Raw genomic sequence first — 22,308 nt, forward strand, 5'->3', positions numbered from 1 at the left:
CATATATGAAGGCAATTGTGAAGCCCCCCTCAACTCTACCAAATAGTGGCTATAGGGCTACCCTCACAGTTAAACTGGTACAATGTGCACAGAATGGGAATGATTCATAATCTATGGGGTGAAGCTCCACCCTGTAATGGTGATTGGCTGACAGAAGAGTGAATGAGCTCCAAAATGCCAGCTTAAGCTGAATAGGGATGTGTCCTGGGAGGCAGTCCTGGAATGAGATAGGAAATTAGGAAATGCTAAGTTAACAAATCAAATCCATTGTCTCGTGCTCTGTTTGGAAAGACACTGTGAAAAGAAAGACGCTACTCAGCCTTGGAGACTTCCAGTGAAGTGAGACCTAGAGGCAGAGGCCAGAGGGACCCACTGAATAACTCCAGGGGAAAGAGTGCCTTGGCTCAGGACCCTTGAGTGTGTCAGTTTCCTTTGTTCCTTAGCTAAGATCAGGGCTCTGGGACTTGGATGACTTGAGCAAGGTAACCAGTGCCCAGTGTGTTGAGGATGCACTCACTGTCAGGGTTGCGGAAGTTCAGTGTCAGCACTTGAGAGTGAGTGCTTCCTTAAGTTTTGTGCCTTGGCTGTCTCACTGCCTCACCTGAGCCCTAGCCCTGGCAAAGAGGCTCAAAGCAGCAGGTCCATGCATGGAAGGTGTGCTTTGAATCTTGTCCCTGACACTTCTTAGTTTTGTAATCTTGAGCCAGTTCCTTAACTCTCTCAGCTCCAGCTTCCCCTTCTGTGAAATAGGGATATAGTTCCAACCTCGCAGAGGGATACAGAAGGATGATGCTGGCAGAGTACTAAATGTGGAGCCTCTGGTAAATGGTTATTACTGGTTTGGAAAGATATCCTTTCCATGAGGGGAGAGTCCTTATTCAGGATTATCTGAGAGATGTCTCTTAAGGTCATTGTAGTAGAGGCTCTGATGTGCCACCCGGGATTCCCTTCAGGACCACAGAACTGCTTCCTGCAGCTGCTAAGAGAGCCACTGGCATAAAGGCCTCAGCAGTCTACCTCCTGCAGGAATTGCCTCAGCTGAAGAGAGCTGCTTTATCCAAGGTTCACTCATTTCCTGGGGCAGCCTACATCCAGTGACTGGTCATGTAGGGGTATAAAGGCCCTGACCTCTTGCCCCAGTTTGGGGTTAATCTGTAGTGCTAGCTCCAAAGTCCCCAGGGTGTCAGCTGAGGCCTCTCAGTGGAGGGATTGTAGCCCAAGGTCCTCCTCTCCTCTGCTTTCCCTTGCTCCCCTGCAGCGTCTCCTCCACAAACTTCTTGCATGTCATGTGGTAACTCATCTGGGGAGTCCATTCACAGGGGAGCACAGCTCGCGATAATCATTCCACCCCCTCCTTGTATTTCTGTGCTCACCGTATTAATCAGGATTCTTTTGGTTGTAAACTTAGGCAAAAAACCAATGCATCAGATTACAGAATCCCAGGAAAGTTGAAAGGTGGGGATAGCAAGGAAATCATTGGTCCTTCCGCTGTGACTCCTTCTGTGTGTGCATGCTACTTTCTCTCACCTGTAGACCACTTCTACTACACGGTGGGATGTGTATCTGCTCAGAGCTTCCTAATTCTCCACCTTAAATTCCAGGCCACTTGAGAAACGCTGACTCATTCCTAGTTTAGAAAACTCCAGAGAAGACTTGTGATTGGCCCATCTTGGGTCAGGGGCCATCCTGAACCAATTAACAGAGCCCAGTGACCATGTTAAATACTCACTCCCAGGGGAACTACCATGTTCTGGCAGTTAACAGAGGAAGAAAAAAAAATAAGAGTTTGGCCAATAAAGGGAAAAGCACCCACTAGTAGAAACTGTTGTCAGATTTCTGGTTGCCCGGCATCTGAACCCCTTTTCTCTGAATCTAGGTAGGAGGTAGAGCCCACCTGTCACTTGAGCAGCTAAAAATGCATGGCACTTGCTGTAGCAGACACTGTTGTGCCCACGCATAAGCGCTTGGCACTCACCACTCCTATATATGCCAATGTAAGCACATGTAACTTTTGATACAAACAAGGTTAGATGGGCATAGAAGTTGACTTCGCTCAAGAGGTAATGCCTCCCTCAACCAATGACAGGTGGGAACTGGAACAAGAATGAGCCCCAGTTGCCCACAGCAGAAAAGAAATATCTATGCATACACTTAGATCATTTAAGCCAAACGCCTTTTCGGCTTAAATGATAAAGTTTCATGACCTGTCCTTTATCAGCTTCTCTCTTTTCCTATCTCAATACCACTTCCTTCTGGCACTTCCTGGAATCACTTCCCAAGTAAATTATCCTTATCTCAGGGTTTTTGCCTGGAGAAACCCAAAATAAGACACTTGCCTTCTCCACCTTCCTGGTGGTCATGCGTGACATAGACTCAGCCAGTCAGATATACCTGCCATAGATTGGAATCGGCAGCTAGGAACAGTGGGAAATTCTTTCTGGCAGCAGCCATGGTGGCTATAACATCCACATCCCAGCAGGCACCAGTGAACAAAGGAGTCATGTCTGTCAGCTGTTGGCACTACAAGCTGGTGTTCTTGCTGGCTTGGGTCTGCCTCCCCAGCTGCTCTCTGACCTCTACCTGCTTTTCAAGGCTGGTTCAGCAGTTTTACCAGCAACTTGGCAAATCATCTAATATTGCTTCAACAATTCCTTCAATGATCCAATTAAGTCAGACTTTATTCTTAAACCCAAGCTGCCATCAGCAAATGTGGCCACTCATATCATTTGTTCATAGGCAGAGAATGTGATGTGAGGCTGGTGAGAAGATCTGGCATCACTCTGCATTAGTCTGATTAGCCATTGTGACTTAGATATTTAAGTCTCTGTTGAGCTGGATGAGTGAGTTGATCCATTCTCAGGATGCTGAGAGCATCCGGTTTCCGAGGCTGCCCAGCTGAGGATCTGACTGCCACCCATGGTGAGTTCACCAAAACGCCACCTCAGAGGAGAGTGAGCAAGTTTCAGCCTGGGCGACCATCAGATTCTTCCCGGACATCACTTTCCTGCATCCCTCAGAATCAAGGCCCTTTGTATTTGAAAGAGCAGCACCAAGAGTCTTCCCACCATCACCCAATCAGAGTCACTCACAGGCTAGAGTCCTTTTTGGAGTGACACAAGAAGTGCAGAGAGCTGGAGAAAGGACCAGTAGGAAAATCTGTGGATACTCTGTCCAGAAGAGGGTAAGCACAGAAAGCCAAATGTGCAGTTTTGAGCTACTACTAAAACCTCCTCAGTGTAGGGAAGAGAGAAAAAAAGGCAGATATTTTCTTACTTTTCTGACTTCTTCCTGGCCTTGATCAAATTAGCATTGTTAAGCGCCAGTCTTCTCTGAACATATGCAGAAGAAACATTAGAACAGAATAGAGTAAGAATGGAACGGAATGGAATGGAATGGAATAGAACAGAACGGAAGGGAACAGAACAGAACGGAATAGAACAGAACAAGCTGAGTTCATGATACAGGCAAACAGCATCATCTTGCTGCTTCATAATTCCTGCTTCAGTCTTTCCTTTCTTCCATGAAACAAATGCCCTATAACTTTACCACCAGCAAAGAGGGTGAAAATAAGCAAAAAGAAAGTTCCCTTATTGCCTCCAGGTGACTGTGGGAGGTCGGTCAGAAAGGCCCGCTTTTGCTGAAACCACATTTACACACGGACACACTCCTCTCTTGTTAATATTTGCATTGAACAAGCCGTTTTCTGTGCTGACATTTTGCATCTAGTTAAATGCCAGCAAATCCAGAGAGATGTGGCTTTGACCTGTGGTTCTGCCCTTTTGGACAAGCGTCTGATGCTATGGTCCTTTCATTCTAATTTCTTATATTCCACATTTTGAATTCTTTCATCTCTAATTTTTTTTAACTGGATGAAATGCTTCAGACTTAATATTATCTTTGCTGAATACTTAATTGAGAAATGTTGTTAAAAAGGCATTTGGCCTAAATGATCTAAGTGTATGCATAGATATTTCTTTTCCGACAGTAAAGTGGCTTTGAATGATTTTTGTTATTATTAGGAAATTAAAGAAAAATTTGCCTTAAAATGTTTAGTGTAGTTTTTTTTTTTTTTTTTTTTTAGAGTGCGTGGCTTTGTTAACCATGAGGGAAGAAATTGCTATTGAGGATTTCAAAAGTCTAGGGAGACATCAGGGTGTAGCGATGGAATTGTATGGGCTCTGGAAGAAATGAATCTTCAAATCGGGCACCCTCCACTCACTACATCTTGGATATGAGGAAATGAGGTGCAGAGAAGTTAGGGGGCTTTCTACCTCTCATAGTGGTCCAAGGTTTTCATTGCCAGGTCTAATTCCATGGCTTCTCCATGGCTTCCATGGGGAATAGGGTAAGGATGCACTCTTCCAGTTTACTCCACAAGTCCTCCTCTGTAGTTCTGAGACCACATTCAGTGGCCACAGCTGAGGGCCAGGAGGCATGGACAGTCAGCCAAGCTAAGTCCCTTATAACACTTTGGCATCAGGACACAATGAGTTTAGTTATCTCCTTAGTCGGATGGTTGCTCTGGGCAGCAATGAACTATTAGTCTTATGTAGGAGTGTGTGCAGAAGCTCCAAGCCTGTAGCCTGGTAGGCTAGGAGGCCCTGACCTCAGCTCTTACCCTTCCAGCTCTTGGCTACCATTTCTCTTGAGATCTACTTGTGCTGCATGCCCTTGGGGCTTGTGCCCAACCCCAGCTTCTTTACCTAAAGCTCCTTTCCTTTAGCTAGCTCTGGGTCTTTCATTTTCTGAAATCAAGCAATCTCTGATTAAGTATCATGGTCCTCTGGATTCCAGGAGAGTTACAAACCAAATTGTTCTAATGCAGTTCTATTTTCTTAGCAACTTTCATCCTAAAAAAAAGATATGTTTCCATCAAAAGAAGAAAATGATTTTTTAATAGATAAACTTCCATATGCTTTGGTTCATGAAACTAAAATTTTGGTCAGGCCATAGAATACAGGCTTTGGAAACCCAAGAACAATGTGGAAATTCTCCTTCAAATCTTTTTTATTTTCCTTTCCCTCTCTTGGTTCTTATTTTCCTTTCCCTCTCTTGGTTCTTATTTTCCTTTTCCTCTCTTGGTTCTGAAGAATTTCTCCCATGCTTACATTCTGGTAACTCCACATTCATAAGGTCTGTACCTTGGCTTCCTATTCCATTCATTCAATCATTCAATCATTTATGCATTCAACAAACCCTCATTACCTACTAAGCACGTGCTATTTTATTATGTACTGTGAATTCAGGGATTAATAGGAAAATTTCTTCAGGGTACTCAGTTATTGGGGGAAGCAGACAGGAAATTGCTGAGTATAGCTCTGGTGGAGGTGGTTACAAGGTTGTCTGAAAGCACAGAGAAGGAGCAGGTACCTCATTTAGCTGAGTAGAGCTGGGGGAAGGTAGTCAGAAAACACCTCCAAGAAGTGAAGGTTGAGTTGAGGCTTGATGGCTAAGTATGTCAGTTCATGTCCTCTGGGGAGCAAGCAGCAAGATCGAATTAGACATCTGTGAGGGATACATGAGGGAAGCAGGAGGAGGTGAGGAGGGCCTTCGTACAGGGAGGCAGGTGCAACCCCATGGAAGGAGAGGGGAAGGAAGAAGGGGTGGGTAGAGACAGCTTTAGTTGGCAGCACAGTTCTGAAAAAGTCTCAGCCAGGCTGATGGGAAGCCCCCGAGCACAGACTACCCATCTGAGAGGTCCCATGTAAGGCAGGAATGACCCAGCGCTAGTCCCAATCCCTCTCCTCTCTGTGCTTTGTCATGGGTGCGTACAGCCTGGAGAGACGGTTGCCCCAGCAAGAATTCTGCAAGAGATCCTGAAGGTGTGGCAGCTGGAGGCTGCCAGACAATGACATTACTCCCAGGACATTTTCTACTGGAGGGAAGTCTGAACAGCGCCCTCCCATGGCCGCCACACTGAATGAAGCTTACCCTGGTGAAGAAGGTGGAGAAAGATGCTTCCAGCAGGAATGGAGAATATGAGCAAAGGCCTGATGGCAAAAGTGACCATGACAAAAGAACACACAATGGGGAAAGGACAATCTTTTTAATAAATGATGCTGTGAAGACTGGATGTCCACATGGAGAAAAGTGAAATTAAATCCTTATCTCATAACATACACAAAAATCAACTCAAAACGGATGGATGAAAAATTTCAGTGTAAAACCTGAAGCTATAAATCTGCTAGAAGAAAACATAGGGGAAAAACTTCATGACATTGGTCTGGGTAAAGATTTTTTCAGTATGACCCCAAAAGCACAGATGAAGAAAGCAAAAGTAGACAAATGAGATTGTATCAAACTAAAAAGCTTCTGCACAGCAAAGGAAACAATTAACAGGGTCAAGGGAGAAATTATTTGCAAACCATAATCTAATAAAGAGTTAATATTCAAAATACATAAGGAATGCAAACAACTCAATAGCAAGAAAACGAATAGCTATTAGAAATGGCCAAAACATCTGTATAGACATTTATTAAAAAGAAGATGTACAAATAACCAACAGGTAAAGACAAAATGTTCAACACCACTAATCATCAGAGAAATGCAAATCGAAACTGCAATGCGATATAATCTCATGCCTGTTAGAATTGCTACTATCAGAATGCCCAAATATAACAAATGTTGGAGAAGATGTGGAGGAAAGGGAACCATCTTACACTGCTGGGGGGAAAATAAACTAGTACAGCCATTATGGAAAACAGTATGGAGTTTCCCCCAAAAAAACTAAAGTAGAACTACCATATGATCCAGCAATCCCAGTGCTGGATATAGATCCAGAGGAAATGATATCAGCATATAAAAGAGATGTCTGAACCTCCATGTTTATTGCAGTGCTATTCACAAGAGCCACGTATGGAATCAACCTAAATGTCCATCAACAGAAGAATGGATAAAAGAAATATGGTATACATACACAATGGAATACTATCCAGCCTTAATAAAGAAAGAAATCTTGTCATTTGTGACAACATAGATGAAACTGGAGGACATTATGCTAAGTGAAATAAGTCAGTCACAGAAAGACTGTATGATCTCACATGTGGAATCTAAAAAAGTTGAACTCATAGAAGCAGAGAGTAGAATGGTGGCTACTGGAGGCTGTGGGATTGTGGAAATGGGGAGATATTGGTCAAAGGGTACAAAGTTTCAGTTAGGAAGAATAAGTTCTGGAAACCTAATGTACAGCATAGAGACTATAGTTAACAGTATTGTATCGTATACTTAAAATTTGCTAAGAGTAGAACTTAATTATTCTCTCCCAGAAAAGGCAACTGTGTGAGATGATGGATATGTGAATGAGTTTGATTGTGGTAATCATTTCACAATGTATACATGTATCAAAACATCACGTTGTACACATTAAATATATACACTTTTTGTTTGTCAGTTACACCTCATTAAAGTTAAGAAAAAGAAAAAAAAGAGCGAATATGGCAAGCTTGGGAGAATCGCAGGTAGTTCAGTGGACCAGAGAGAAGTTTGACTTTAGGCTTAATATAAAGGGAGTAACTGAAAGCTTAAAAGAAGGAGAATGACATAGTAAAATTTCCTTGACTGCGGGTTTAAAATGTCCACTGAATCTGGTTGTGCAATGGATACTTTCAGCCCCCAAATGTACAATCTCTTCCTTATAACTAAAGGTGTCTGCCAACTGGGTGGAAAGACTCACACAATACTATTGTATATTGAGCACCCAATGTGTACCAGGCACTATGAAGCCCCAGTCCTATAGTAACTTATTTAACTCTCTCAACAATCCTATAGAGAAGGTCCTGTTATGTCCTCATTCACAATTGTGGAAACTGAGGCACAGAGGGTGTAGTAACTTGCCCAAGGGCATACAGCTGAGAATCCTCGGACTTAACACACTCTGTCCTCAAGCCTCCACTCTCAACCACCATACTCATCTTTTTTCAAAATGTTGTCTCTGCAGAGAGGCGTGCAAGTGAAAAACTGTCCCATAGGCATCTCCTACTCACGCCTATCAGCCTATGTAAGAAGACTGCTTAGAAATGTGAGGGAGTTATGCAGATGTGTGTGGGAGTGGGGGTCATCTGGAGGGAGGTATAGTGTTTTTTCTCCTCCTAGGTTCCACTTCCCACCACACCCCTGCCACCAACCAACTGGGGGCTTCAGGAGAAGTGTTCTCATCTGTGTAATAAAATCTGCCAGAAGGGGCACCTGGTGACCCTCTTCAGAGGTCTAATTCTGTGCTGCAGAAACCTAGGGACCTGCTCAACCTGTGCACTGGAATTCTAGGGAGAGCTTGAGCTGTTCCTAGGAGGCTGGGAGCGTTCTCCAGCAGAGACCAGTAACTGCTTTCTGCCTAAAGAATCTGGAAGGAGGAAGAGCGGCTGGAATCACCTGTGATGGCAGGTGAGGGAGAGAGGGCAGAAAGTGTAGCAAGACTGCACTGCTAGGACTTGGAATGGCAAGGGTGTGGGAGCTTTTGGAGACCAAGCGACTTCTGTACAAGGTAACTGGGCTGGCACTGATTCAAAGATACCCTACCCAAGAGAGCTGCCTGCTGGAGTGAGGGGTCCCAGCAGAGAGAGGTTGTGGGGTGTAACAGACTAGGCAGGAGTTGAGAGGGTGCCTTTTTACTGTAAAGTTCTATAGTAACCAACGTAAACCTCACGACAATCTTATAGGGAAGGTCCTGTTATGTCTTCAACAGAGACAGTACAGTGCTGAGGACATTTAGAGGCCTCCCAAACACCCATGGAAATGCCCCAGGAGAAGGCATCATTTGGGAGCCTACCTAGAGGGATCCAGTGATGGGATTATTAGAGGGTGGCCAGGGAAGTGTGACTGTACTCTTTTCTCCCACCTCTCTTTCCAGACTCCAATGTGTCAGAGAAGAAAGGAAGACCCAGAAACAGCCAAGGAGAGGGGCTGAGGAATGAGAGGTGAAGAAGACAACAGATTGTCCTTCCCATTGCCAAACCTTAGAGTGGGCCCGAGGGGATTGGACTGGGAACTGAAGGTTCCTGGAAGGTATGGGCGCTGAGTAAGATGTCAAGGGATAGGGAAGGGGAAGCTGATAGTTACAGGTGCAAATGCAGATGTTGGAGCGGCAGTCTGTTTCCTACTACTACCCCATCGACTTCAGTCCATGTAACAGGCTAGTTTTACATGCATCTACTGACCAGCCACATATACATTTAGTCCTTTGAGAAAGAGGATACTATTATACTCATTTCACAAATGAGGACACCGAAGCTTAAAGAATTGAGGGTACTTGCCCCAAATCTTTAAATTCACAGATCCACATGCCCATATACATGCTCACACATATACACACAGACACATGTGCATACAGGCACACTCCGCAGACACACACACGCACACCCACACCCAGAAATGCACATCCATGCACAAGCGTACATGCATGCATGCAAGCTGCTTTGTGTAGCAATCCAGAAATCAGTTTCATGACTTCATAGACGTACCTCTTCTATGAGTCAAGGTGGTATAGTAAGCTCAGAAGAAGGAGCTTATTTTCTTTCTTGAGATAGCTGAGTTTCTCCTGAGGAAATGATTCAGAAAAATGTTTCCTTCCCAAGTCAGAACAAATCAGAAGGGAAATTTTATGTCAAAACATTTGTTTTCTTGACATGGAGAAAAGTGAAGTAGCCCCCTCATCACCTCATCCCTTTATGCCCCCTTGGCTCCTCTACCTCATAGTCCCTAAGGCATGCAGCTTCATGGCTCCAGGCCGTGGCTGGATGGGTGCCCTCTCACAGGGCTCCATCATGAGCCAGACTGGGCAGCCGCCCTACAGAGAAAGACCTGGACCGATGTGTATCCTTATTCAGCATGGTTACTTGATCCCTGTTCTAGCCCATTCCCTCTCTTGTTCTTAGGACTACTTAGGAATTGAACGTGCTGAGACTTCCTCTCAAAGGAGCCCCTCCTTCTTAAATGAATCCAGGAGGCAAGTTCTGAAGATTGTGGTCTATGCTAAAGGAATGCCAATGTTTATAAATGTTCATCTGCAGTGAATGAACCAAGATCAAATGACAGTCAAGGAGAACTGTAAACAGAGGAAAATAGGGCTAAATCTATACTTCTTGGGAAAGAAGAGGAGAGAGAGAGAGAAGGAGGGGAGGTGGGGGGGGAGAGAGAGAGAGAGAGAGAGAGAGAGAGAGAGAGAGAGAGAGAGAGAGAGACTTCTCCTGGAATAAATCAAGGGAAGTCTGGAAATGGTGGATGGATGGAACAGAAATCCCCAAGCCAAGCATGAACAGGTGACAGGCCTCTCTTAGGCTAAGGGGCTAGACTCTGTAGCCACGCATTGACCACCAAATGTGAACATGATACAGTTGTCAGTCAAAAGAAACTGCTTGCCTATTGTCTAGCAGTTTGCTGCACTTCGAACAACCAGCTGGAGTGGTGGTTCTGGAGTAGCTGCCTCTTCTGGCCTAGAATGTATATAAACATCGCCAAAAAGGCCCAGAGCTAGGCTGGCAAGGGGTCTTTCCCTGGAGAGAGCAGACCACCCACATCATTTGGGAGACCACTTTAGGCTCATTCAGGTGGCCTTTTGATGTGTCCGTTATATTGAAGATAGTATTTTGAGGTCCCCAATCTTTCTTTATGCTTCTGGTTGTCATATAAAAGACAAATATCAGGAGAGAGAAAAACTGTTTTAACTCAAGTAATAGCCTAAGACCAAAAATAAAATCAATTCAGTGTTATTAACAAGAATCAATCAGATCTCCTGCTAAAAGAGAAAAAAAAGAGGGATAAAGGAAGAGAAGGAGGGGGGAAAGTGGGGGAAGGGAGAGAGGAAGAGAGGAATGAGAAGAAAGAATGGAGGAAGGAGCAAGGGTGAAGGAAGGAGTATGAGAAGAGTCAGCACAGATCCTCTTTGGTGTGTGTTAAAAACAACACAGGAAGTTTTTTATGCCCATAAAAACGCCGTTTCCCATTTGTGTTGACTATGTGACCCTCAAGGTCTAGTGTTATATTCTCTCACTTTTGATAAACACATGGTAGCAAGATATAAAAACAAAAGCAAGAAAAATACCAATATAGCCATGTGGGTAAAGGACTACTAATATTTAATCTCAATGTTAGGGGCAATAGGGATGGGTAGGGACTGTGGCTAATTGGTGCACATCAATCCTATTTAAAGGGGGACATCACTAGGCTCCTGTTGCCTTGAGTAAATGCAGAGCCTATGTTGCCAGATCTGATTTTGTAAGAGATATTGAAAATTCAGTTTTATATGAAATCTCCAACTTTTAAAGTATTGAACGAGTTCTTTGTAAAGCCCATGTCAGGCTCCATTTATATTGGGGACTTCTGGTTTGTCACCTGAGCCCTAAAAGGACAACTGAAATGTTAAAAATGTGACATCCATTTCTCTTCTCAAATGTTCCACTTCCCCTCCACCCCCCCAGACATAATGGCGGAATTTTAAATGTTAGCGTAATTGGGACTTTTAAATTAAATAAAATAAGCAGTGTCTTTCTTTTTAAAACTGTAGCCATGTTTAAATATGCCCCCCATATTCTTTGGCAGTCTTCCCATTGCAAGGTGGCATTTATTATGCCCTCTCTTCTTGAATCTGGGTAGGCTTATGACTGCTTTGACCAATTGCTTATGGAGAAGCTGACACTATGTGACTTCTAGGCTGGGTCACAAAAGATCATGAAGTTTCTGCCTGATTCCCCTGCAACACTTCTTGAATGCTTGTTCTTGGAATGTTCAGTCTCTCATGATCCTTCTCAGGACAGTCTCAGAACCCAGTTTCCAAGCTGAGAGAAGCTTGAGCCCCATGAAGGAGTCACGCTTAGGCACTCTACTCGACAGCCCCAGCTCAGGTCCCAGTGAACAGCCAACCACCTGTCTAGCATTGCATCCTTTCACTTTTGAAAAAGACATGATACTAAGATAAATGTTTTTCTTACTATAACGAGAACAAAAGCAAGAAAAAAGTCTTGGACATCCAGCCTTATTGAGCCTCCAGAAGATTTCAGCTCCAGCCACTATCTAGCTATGGTGGCTGGAGAGACTCCAAGTGAAAAACGTCTGGCTGAGTCCACTCAATTCACAGAACCCAAGAGACAATAACATTGTTTTAAGTCACTAAGTTCACTAAGTCTTATGGTGGTTTGTTAAATAGCAATAGTAACTGGCAGAAGCATCTACTCCAGTCAGTATAAGCATGAAGGGCTCAAATGAGATCCCTCTAGCACTGCAGCCTCACCTAGTGCTCGACTCATTGGCATTTGTTGTGTTGTTGCCCCAATTCTCATGGTGCTGGAGGAAGGGGCAAGGCATTCCTCAGAAAACCGAAGCATCAGCTAGCTGGGAGGGCTGCCAAGCAAACAGGGGGAGCCCCAGCTTGGAGCAGCCACCACGTGAGACAATTAAAATGTGAAATGTAACCTTTAAGGAAAGAGTCTGACTTTACCTTTGCATCTTGGAGACTTGGGATGCAGAAGACCTGTCAAGTCCTGTCCTCTCCCCACCCCCCATCCCCTCCCCAGCCCTGATCACGTTTCTGTCTTATGTTTGGACATAGGACTCAGACTTGTGTACACATGGAGAACAGTGTCTGGCGCCGAGAACACAGAGCAGCTGAGAGCTGGTGTTTCTCCTCTTAGGAAAAAAAATGACAGGGAGAAGAAAGAAAAATAGGGAAGAAAGAAGGAAGGGAGAGAAGAAGCAAAAAAAAAAAAAAGGGAGAGTGCAGCAAGGAAGGGAGGGAAGGAAGGGGAGAGGAAAAGAAGGAGGAAGAGGAAGAGATGGAGAGAAGAAAGGAAGGAAGGAAAAGTGAGGGAGGGAAAGGAAAAGAGGAAGGAAGAGAGAAAAGGAAGAAGGAAAAAAGGAAGAAGAGAGGGATGGAAGGAAGAAGGGAAAGGAAAGAGGGAGACAGGTAAAGAGGGAAGGAGGGAGACAAGGAAGAGGGAGAAGGAGGGAGAAGGGGAGGAGGGAAGGATGAGAGAAAGGAAGGAAAGAAGAAGGGAGGAGGGAGGAGGAAGGGAGGGAGGGAAGAATAGAGGAAATGAAGGAAGGTAGAGAGAAGGAGAAAAAGGAAGAAGAGGAGGAAAAGAGGGAGAGGAGAAGAAGGAAGAAAAGGAGAGAGGAAAGAAGAAAGAGGGAGGGAGGGAAGGAAGAGAGGAAGGAAAACCAAGCGCCCAGGTAGCACTGTGTGTTTGAATTTTCTACTTTACTGAAGTATTACCTTCATCAGAAGCAGATGGACTGAATCACGTCAAAGTCTACCTAGGCAGGAAGCATTGTTTTAATTTACCCAGGTCACGGCAAATATATTGTCATTCAGCATGTGAAACTGTTTGAACTTACAAGGAGTAACCCAGCAACAGCAATTACCCCACGTGTCCATTGTGCTCTGATGATACAGACACAACTGGAACGGAGTCTCATAATTTCACAAGGTGACAAAAAATTGAATTCTGATGTTTCACCTCTACCTGCGAATGAGCAGGGAGGCGCTGAGAGGCCAGCTGAATACACAAATTCCTTGGGCCCGTGGGCACTGTACAGAGGCTGGCTGCACCAGGGCAAGCTTGCCCTCCTCTCAACCTCAGGCCGGCAGCCAATGCAGAGCAGCCTCACCGTGGGCTTTTGTCTGCTGAGAGCACACCCCCTGCATTTCTTATCAGATTTACTGTGACAAGTACCCAGAGAAAAGCAAGACGCTGGTAAGAGCTCATCAATTCAGACCCCACTATCCAGAAATTTGGATTTATTTTTTTGTCACGGAGAACCAGAACTGATGTGAATCTTGGCACTATCCTTGAAAAAAAAAAATCATTCATAATAACACAACAATAATATATAACATTTACTGAGTTCTGACTCTGAACGAGGTACTGTCTGGAGCACTCTTCGTGGATGTCTCATTTAGTCTTCAAAGCAGCCCTGTGAGGAAGGTCTTATTATTCTCTCCATTTTGCAGGTGATTACTTTGAGGCACAGAGAGGTCAAGGCCTGTCCAAGGTCACACAGCTAATGAACGGGAGAGCCTGGATTCAAAACCCCAGCAGTCTGATTGATGCCAGAGCCATATTCTCAATCATGCTTTGAAAGGCAACTCCCATTCCCAGCCCAGTCAAGAATTCAAATTGTCTCTACAGAACTGAAAATCATTTTAACAGTACCCATTTCTGTTAAAAAAAAAAAAAAAAAGACAGTGACCCAATCGATGATTCTTATCCATTCATTAAGTCAAAGTTGTTCGTTGACCATCCTGTTAGCCCTTATTTCATGCATGTGAAATGAATAAAACTTCATTTTGTTCACAAAGACCCTTGGATTCACACTTTCTATGCTTTTCGATGGGCTTTCTTATTATTATTCAAAGTCACTGAGGTTTTTCTCAAAGACCTCAGAGACTAAACTAATCACAGCTGCCTTTGAGGGCATCACCGGGGATGGGATATTTCAAAGCGCCATCTAGATTGGCAATCAGGGGACAGCCAGTGTCATCAGCTGCCGACTCACAGGGCAGCTCAGCAATGGGGCTAAGAGCCCTCGACTCCCACTTCTGTTGATAGGCACAGTTGGTAGCCTCTGGGGGTTGGCTGGAACCCAGTAGCTGGAGAGATTCTTTGAGCTGGAGATAACCAACAAGGAGCCGATGGAGAATACAGGAAAGAGCAGAGGAATTTGGGGTCCTATATTTGGCGCAGACAAGAGCTGTTCCTGTAATAAAATGTCTCTGGGCCTGTGTTTCGGGGCAGGTGTGGAGGAAGGAAGATGGCTCTCTCACCGTCTCTGGGAACAGATGGCTGGGCCTTCCCTGCAAGCAGCCGGCTTGCCAGCTGATGCTACAACATACTGGCTCTAAAACCCTGGCAGGGCAGGCTGAGGCTACCTGGATTTTTAAAAACCAAATTCCCCACTCCCCAACTATGTGAAAGGGCAGAAAATTGCATTGTCCTCTACAAAAATCGCAACCACAAAACCCCCAAACCACATACAAATTAACAAACAAAAACACTCTGAACCAAAAACCTTTCAGAAAACAGGGATAGGAGAGAATTTGCCCACAAGCTGTGAAAGGTTTCCCTTAAACCATTTTACTTTGGCAGAAAAGAGGAACGTCTAGATTCTCAGAACCATATGGTATTGGGGATCATCTAGTTTGGGGTCTAGTGTTGCCAAATATTTTTCTAGAGAACATAAATAGTCATGTTTTCATGTGGAATCTCGTGATTTTGAGAAGTTGGTTCAATTTAAAAAATTTTAAAAGCCATGAAGACCAAACAAAACCCACCCAAGTACCTCTTTGGTTCTCAGGGCTTTGGTTTGCAACCTTTGAAGAGCCCTGGCCTCTTGCAGAGATGGCAAAACTAAGATCGGGAGAGGTGAAGAGGTTGTTACACTGGAGAGCAGCAGATGGCTTACCAGCATTAGGTCTGTAGCAGATACTATCAGCACCCCACCAGCGCCCCTCCCTGTTTCCCAATTCAGTTGGCTCCCTCTACCCCTCAACAGCCAGTGTCTGCAGAGCTGTGCCTGAGGATATTTTCAAAACTGTGAAAAGTGACTTTCCCTGTGGAAACTGGAAGCACTGAGGAAGTAATATCCCCTGGAAGCAGCTCACAAGAAGTGACTATGGTGGTTGGTGTATAAATACCCCAGCTCCCTCACCCTTTAGATGGGATAATTCTGAGCCACATGATCTATGCCCTTCCTCAGAGCTTCCCCAGAAGATTGAGACCCAGTCACCCACTGTGGTACCTGGATTGATAATGCACCTGTCATTGGCTGCCCTCTCTTCCCTGTCTCACTGTTCCATGTCCTTCCAGGTATTTCCTTCGTTTCCCAAATAAACTAACTGCACTTGATGCTGTGTAAGGGTGTGCCTCAGGGAGAACCAGAACTAAGCACAGGTCTGAATACCTGTGATGTTTATGAAGAAGGGAGCCCTTATCTCTGGGATGACTTCTGATGCAAACATTATAATCATGCATGTGAAATATTTCTCTATATCAGTGTCAGGTATCACATGCCCAGTGTGTGAACTCTGGACCTGATTAAGGGTGCCTATTCATTTCATGGAGGTAAGTGGGGAGAAACAGTAGAGACTGTTTATACCTCTCCATAGCCTGGGGAAAAGCTGCCCTGGAAGAAGACATGCTGGTTCAACTGTACTCAGAAAAAGAGAATGTGCTGGCCCTGCTCAGCACAAGTAATTACTGGGACCATGTTTCTGAATATCACCTAAATGCAAAATAATGAGGATGCCGTTTCTATTTAATAATGCTTTTATTAAAAGCAAAGTTCAATTCAGTGATGTGAAAAAGCAGGAGAAATTATCTTTTCGTTTCTTTTCTCCTTTTCCCTCCTTTCCTTTGTTCCTCTCCTACCCTGTCCCCACAGGAAGGACAGGCACTAGGCACTCTGGCACCAGCACCAGCTGGATGACAACACAGTGCTGGGGCCACCATTTAACTCATTCTTGGCCAGTGAGAATGGTGCAGTGGAAAGTCTAATTGTGCATTTTCTCAGGAATCATTGTAACTTAAGGAAGTACTGATAAAACTTATTTAGGGGGGAGTCTTAACCTTTGCCATGCCATTGAGCCCCTTTGGCATCTGATAAAGCCTATAGACCTTTTCTCAGAATAATAGTCTTAAACACATGAAATAAAATACAGAGAATCACAAAAGAAACTAATGATGTTGAAATACAGTAATAAAGAAAAGCCAGATATGTGATAAATGGACATTTACTAATGCATTAAATATGATCTACTGGCAGGTCTAATAACTACTATAATTTCCATGTAGTGCTAAGCATATTTCAAGATACCTGCAACAACTATAATGTGATATAAAAATATCTATGATTTCTCTTTGTAATAAACTCATAGATACCACTAACACAACTGTGGACATGGTAAATTGCAGTCAGAGGTTAGTGCAAATAAATATGTGATTTTTTCTCCATCCAAATTGACAAGAGTCCACTCACCCAATATTAACCCACACTAGATGTAAGGCATGAGGTGGAGAAAGCCATTCCTTTGCAGCCTTCTAGTTTCTAGAGAACATGGCAGGTCTTTGTGGGAAATTGCTCAATTGTCCCTTCAGTCACATTTTTAGCAGCCATTTTTTGAACACCTACTGTGTTCCAGGCATTTTATTTACTTAAAAAAACCTATATAGACTTTCTGGTACAATGAGGTGGTTAATCATACTCCTCAGTTCATAGCATATAATAAACCTGGTCCATGTAGAGCCCTGCTTGTGTTTTATTTCCTCTCCCACCCCCTACCCCACCTCCGTCATCTCCAATCCTCACCTTCATGCCCTCTCCCATACAAGCATCCCCTCTGTGTCCTTGGTATGTGTCCCGATATATGCAGGCATCCATGTCAAATAGGCAAAGTGTGAGTGGAATTTTAGTTTCCATAATTGGCATCATGTTACAAATATCATTCATTTTCTTACCTTTTTTTTTTTCACTCAGTGCATTATCATAAAGAACTATTGTCGTTGTATATCCGTTTTGTGTGTTGCTTTTTACTGTTGCATGGTATTTCATAAGGTGCATCCACCTTATTTTCCTTATCCATTCCTTTAAGGATGGACACTCAGGTTGTGCCCAAATTTCCTCCAGGTTGTCACCAACTAGCTCATTGAACATCTGCATACAGATGTCCTTATAAACCTGTGGATGAGTCAGTTCCTCTAAGCTCTATTCCTGGAATGTGGGAGGTCACTAGATCATAGGGCATGTACCAACTAAATTTCACTGAGCCAAACCAGATTGCTTTTGTAAAACTTGCACTCGTTACACACCCCACAGCCATGCACGAGTAGCTCGCTCCCCACATCTTCATCAACACTTGGTAGGCTCACCTTTTTAATTTTGGCCATTTTTTTGGTTATAAAGGGTCGGGCACTTTACACACCATAGCAGATGCTTTGGGGCCCCAAGTTGCATCTTGGAGCAACTGTAATATCCACCTCAGTGGTGAAGGACTCATCTGTGTGAGTTCAGAGTCATGTTAAAACAGCATTTCATCTGAAGCATGCAGCAAACATTTTTCCATCTTGTTCTCTCTCAATTCCCTTTGTCAAGGCTTAGGAACCTGTTCAACCTAAAAGCTGAGGCCCAGAAATGTGGGTAAGATAACTCTACTGGGGGAACATCCAACTCAACTAATAAAGAATTAAAAACCCCAGCCTCCTGTGTTTCTGGCAAACAATTAGAGAAGGAATTCCATTTCTCAGAAAACCTGGTGAAATCAAGCCCCCATTGCCTACATCAAATACTTCAGTAATCCATTTTTATCATGATTTCACTTCTGTCCTGTTTCTCTCTCTTACCTCCTTGAGCTTACTTCCCCCCGACCCAAGTAAACTACCCACAACCAAGTCCTCTGCTTTTTAGGATACCCAATCTGAGACATATATATTGTTCCTAGCCCCACAACAACTCTGTGAAGTAAGTGTTCTTCCCACTTTAAATAAGAGAAAATAGGCTCAGAAAGAGTAAGTGACTCACCTAAGGTGACACAGCTCATAACTGACTGAGCTGGGATTCAAGCCCGTGACCATCAAACATTCTTTCATTCAGGTATGTTTTGCCATTGTGATGTGTGCTTTGAAGGATGCCAGAGAAGACTGGGTCTCAGCACCGGAAGAATATTCTCACTAGGGAAACTAACAACATACATTAAGCAGTCAAAGATGAGTATCATTCTTTGTTCATTTATTCATTCATTCAACAAAGATTTACTGAATGTTTACAGTGCTCAATATTAGGGATATAGTAGTAAACAAACACAATGATTACCTTCATGAAGCTTATATTCTGGCAGGGGGTATAGAGAAATAATATAAATAATAACTGCAGTTAATTAGCTGTGCATTCTTCCAATTACTTCCCATCAGTCTGGATTACATTTGGCTGCCTAGAACAAAACCAAACTCCAGGGGCTCAAGCACAAAAGGCTTTATTTTGCTTCTGTAAATAAGAAGTCTTGAAATAGGCAGCCAGGTCTGATGCATTTGCTCAGGGAATTCGGGAATATAGACTGCTTTTTACTTCTGGTTCTGCCAACCTCACATGGCCAGATAGTGGCTGCTCCACCTCCCAACGTTATGACCATGTTCCAAGCAAAATAATGGGATAAGAGTTAAGCAAAAGAGTTAAAGAGTTCACTTCTTCCAGGTCTTTCCCTTTAACAAAACAAAACCAAAAACCTTTCCTGGGAGTACAACTCAGCAACTTTCACCTACATCTCTTTGGGCAAAACTGGGTCACATGCTTGTGTGTAAATTCAAGAGAGTTTGGGAATAAGTAGTTTAACTAAGTATATCATCACACCAGAGATAATGGGGGTTCTATTTGTGTGAGAAGGAGCAAATGGTAGTGGGTAGGCAATGTTGGGCACAATCCTATTCTGTCTTTTAATTTACATGTTGAATAAGCTCAGAGAAAGTCATTGAGTGTGAGGCAAGGAGATACCTGTGAGAACCAAGGACCTCAACTGCTCCTCTTCTCTCATGCTGCCTCCTCCTGATCTCCTGGAGTTCACTTGCCAACAGGTCTGTGAGATCTTAAGAACAAAGAGAGTGTGTGCAGAGTAACACATCTTCAACTGAATGATGCAGAGGGGTCCTTGTCTCTTTACTTATTATCCAAAGTCACAAAGATAATCTCTCTCTGGATTATGATGATGATGCTGATGCTGTGGGTATCCCGCCTTCATTCCCCTTGGCATTCACCAGTCCTGTGCATGCCAGCCTGATTTCTGACTGCAGGCACCTGTGTCTCATTGCCTGTGGGCTTTCTCTGGCTGCTGTAGCCCACTACACTTACAGCAGAACTGGAAGCTTGCAGGACTGATACCCGCTCCCCAGAGCAACCCTCAACCAATGACCATCCGGAGTAGGTGGATAAATATCCCAGCTCTCTCACCCTTCAGTTAGAATGGCTCTAAGATGTATTTTCTACGTTGTCTCCCAGAGTTCCCTAGTAGGATTATGTTCCACTTGCCTGTAGTGATAACCTGCTTGATAATGTACCCTTTATTGGTGGTGTTTCCTTCCTTGCCTCACTTCCTATAATGGTTAGTTTTATATATCAATTTGGCTATTCTATAGTACTCAGTTTTTGGACAAACACTATTCTAGATGGTTTTGTGAAGGTATTTTTTTTTTGGAATGAGATAAATATTTGAATCAGTAGACTTTGAGTAAAGCAGATTACCCTCCATAATGGGAAATCCGTTATGAGGGTGGGCTTCAATCAACCAGTTGAAGGTCTTAAAAATTCTGCGATCCCCAGAGGAAGAAGAAACCTGCTCCAGACTGCCTTCCAACTTGAGACAGCAACATCAGCACTTCCCTGCGTCTCCAGCCTATCAACCTTCCCAGAAGATTTTATACTTCCCAGGCCCCACGATCATGTAAGTTAATTCCTTAAAATAAATCTGTCTCTATCTCTATCTCTGTCTCTCTCTATATCTCTATCTCTGTCTCTATATACAAACATCCTATTCTGTTTCTCTGAAAAACCTTTATTAATATACTTCCTCATTTCCTTATTGGACCTTCCTAAATAAACTATTTGTTCTCAAATTCCTGTAACAGGATCTGCTTTTGGGGGAACCCAAACTCAGACAGGTCATGTGCCAACCTGTGGGCTTGATGGTCATCTCTATTATTAGTATGGATCATGGGAAAGGAGACTACACCAACACTTCGGGTAGTCATTCGGGAACACAACTTCCCCAACAATGGCCTGGACATCAGAGCTCATTGTCTCACCTACAATAAAATTTCCCACCAAAATGCTACTATTCATGCAACTCAACAACTAACTTACAGTTTCTGGATGTCTCCATTCATATTTTGAAGAGTCTCACTTAGTTTTTATCGTGTACTTGCCCCCGGGCAAGTAATCTATGGTAAGGAAAGTAGGGTCAGATGGCAAAACCATGAGTTTTATGTGTGTTGTAAGCAAACCCTGTGCATGACATGGACAATTTTTAAAGAATAGGGACTGGGCAGACACACCAATAAGCATCTACTATGCTGATATTGAAGCATTCTGCCAATTCTAAAACATAGCATTATTAGCAATTATAATGACAAAGAACATGAGTGAGACTATGTAAATAGGATTGCTTATGGATAAATCCACATCCTTATAAATGTCAAAGGACAGCTCACTGTGAGGATGGACTTGTTGTGAGGAATAACAAAATTATTGCAAATTTCTTTCAAGGGAGGGCTTCCACAGATCTGGGCTTCCTGCAGGTGAGGAAAATTAAGCATATGGAAATGGAATGAAAGGTGAAGAAAGTGTTCTCTCTGCATGTGGAGAAAATGTTGTAAATAGATCTTAGCAAGGCAATAAGATTAAGGCATTTCGTGGGTCTGAGCTTCTATGCTTGTCATCTGTCTATTATATGATGTGTCAATAACACCTAGAATGCTTCTCACATCAAGTCAAGCAGGTATGGTCTTTCTCCTCTGCCCTCCACGGTACTTATTTTTCCTTTGAAGGTGCCCATCATTGTGACTCTCTCATAAGGTCAAAAGCTTATTTGAATTATTGTATAGAGTTTAAATGTTTTTGTACCTACTTCTATGCATATGTCAGTATCTCTCCCAGTGTCCCATCTGCCATTAAGGCCCCAATGAAGGGGGAAAGGTGTGTACTTTCTTGGGAAGAAAGAGGCTTTTTTTTTTTGTTTGAGACTGAGTCCCACTCTGTCGCCCAGGCTGGAGAGCAGTGGTGTGATCTCAGCTCACTGCAACCTCCACCTCCTGGGTTCAAGTGATTCTCCTGCCTCAGCCTCCTGAGTAGCTGGGATTACAGGTACCCACCACCACACCTGGCTAATTTTTGTATTTTTTAGTAGAGATGGAGTTTCGCCATGTTGGCCAGGCTGGTCTTGGACTCCTGGCCTTGGCCTCCCAGAATGCCGGGACTGCAAGTGTGGGCCACTGCACCTGGCCAAAAGAGGCTTTTATGTAGAGGGAATTCCTTCCAGGCAGGAGGAGAACCATCTGCCCCGACAGAGGAAGAACATGGTTAGATCCTTGGCTCCCCATGCTAGGCTGAGATTCTGGAAGGGGAAGGGAGTATCAGTGACAGTGGGACTTTTGTGCTCCACATTTGGAACTTGGATGTGGGGACTGCCAGACATGGTGGCCCCACGATGCCCAGCTATAGCTATATAGCTAGTAGCCGAGTCAAAGTGGCAGTGTGGTTTGATCAGGCAGTGTTCTAATTATCTACTGCTATGTAACAGAAAGCATCCTCAGATTTAGTGACTGAAAGTAAGGACCATATTGA

At 43.7% G+C, this 22,308-nt stretch overlaps 1 long non-coding RNA gene across 1 annotated transcript in view; it reads left to right on the forward strand.

The window, feature by feature from the left end:
• The window catches only part of LOC135269953 (uncharacterized), a 41,528-nt gene extending 27,298 nt beyond the window's left edge, over window positions 1–14,230 (forward strand). The window contains exons 2-3 of the long non-coding RNA XR_010338192.1: window positions 8,846–9,000; window positions 13,940–14,230. This is a non-coding gene — a long non-coding RNA (uncharacterized LOC135269953). The remainder of the gene's footprint in view (window positions 1–8,845; window positions 9,001–13,939) is intronic.
• Window positions 14,231–22,308: the final 8,078 nt, after the last annotated feature.

The sequence above is a fragment of the Aotus nancymaae genome, unplaced genomic scaffold (genome assembly GCF_030222135.1).
Source record: "Aotus nancymaae isolate 86718 unplaced genomic scaffold, 86718_ANA_hifiasm-v0.15.2.pri h1tg000058l, whole genome shotgun sequence".
NCBI lineage: Eukaryota > Metazoa > Chordata > Mammalia > Primates > Aotidae > Aotus > Aotus nancymaae.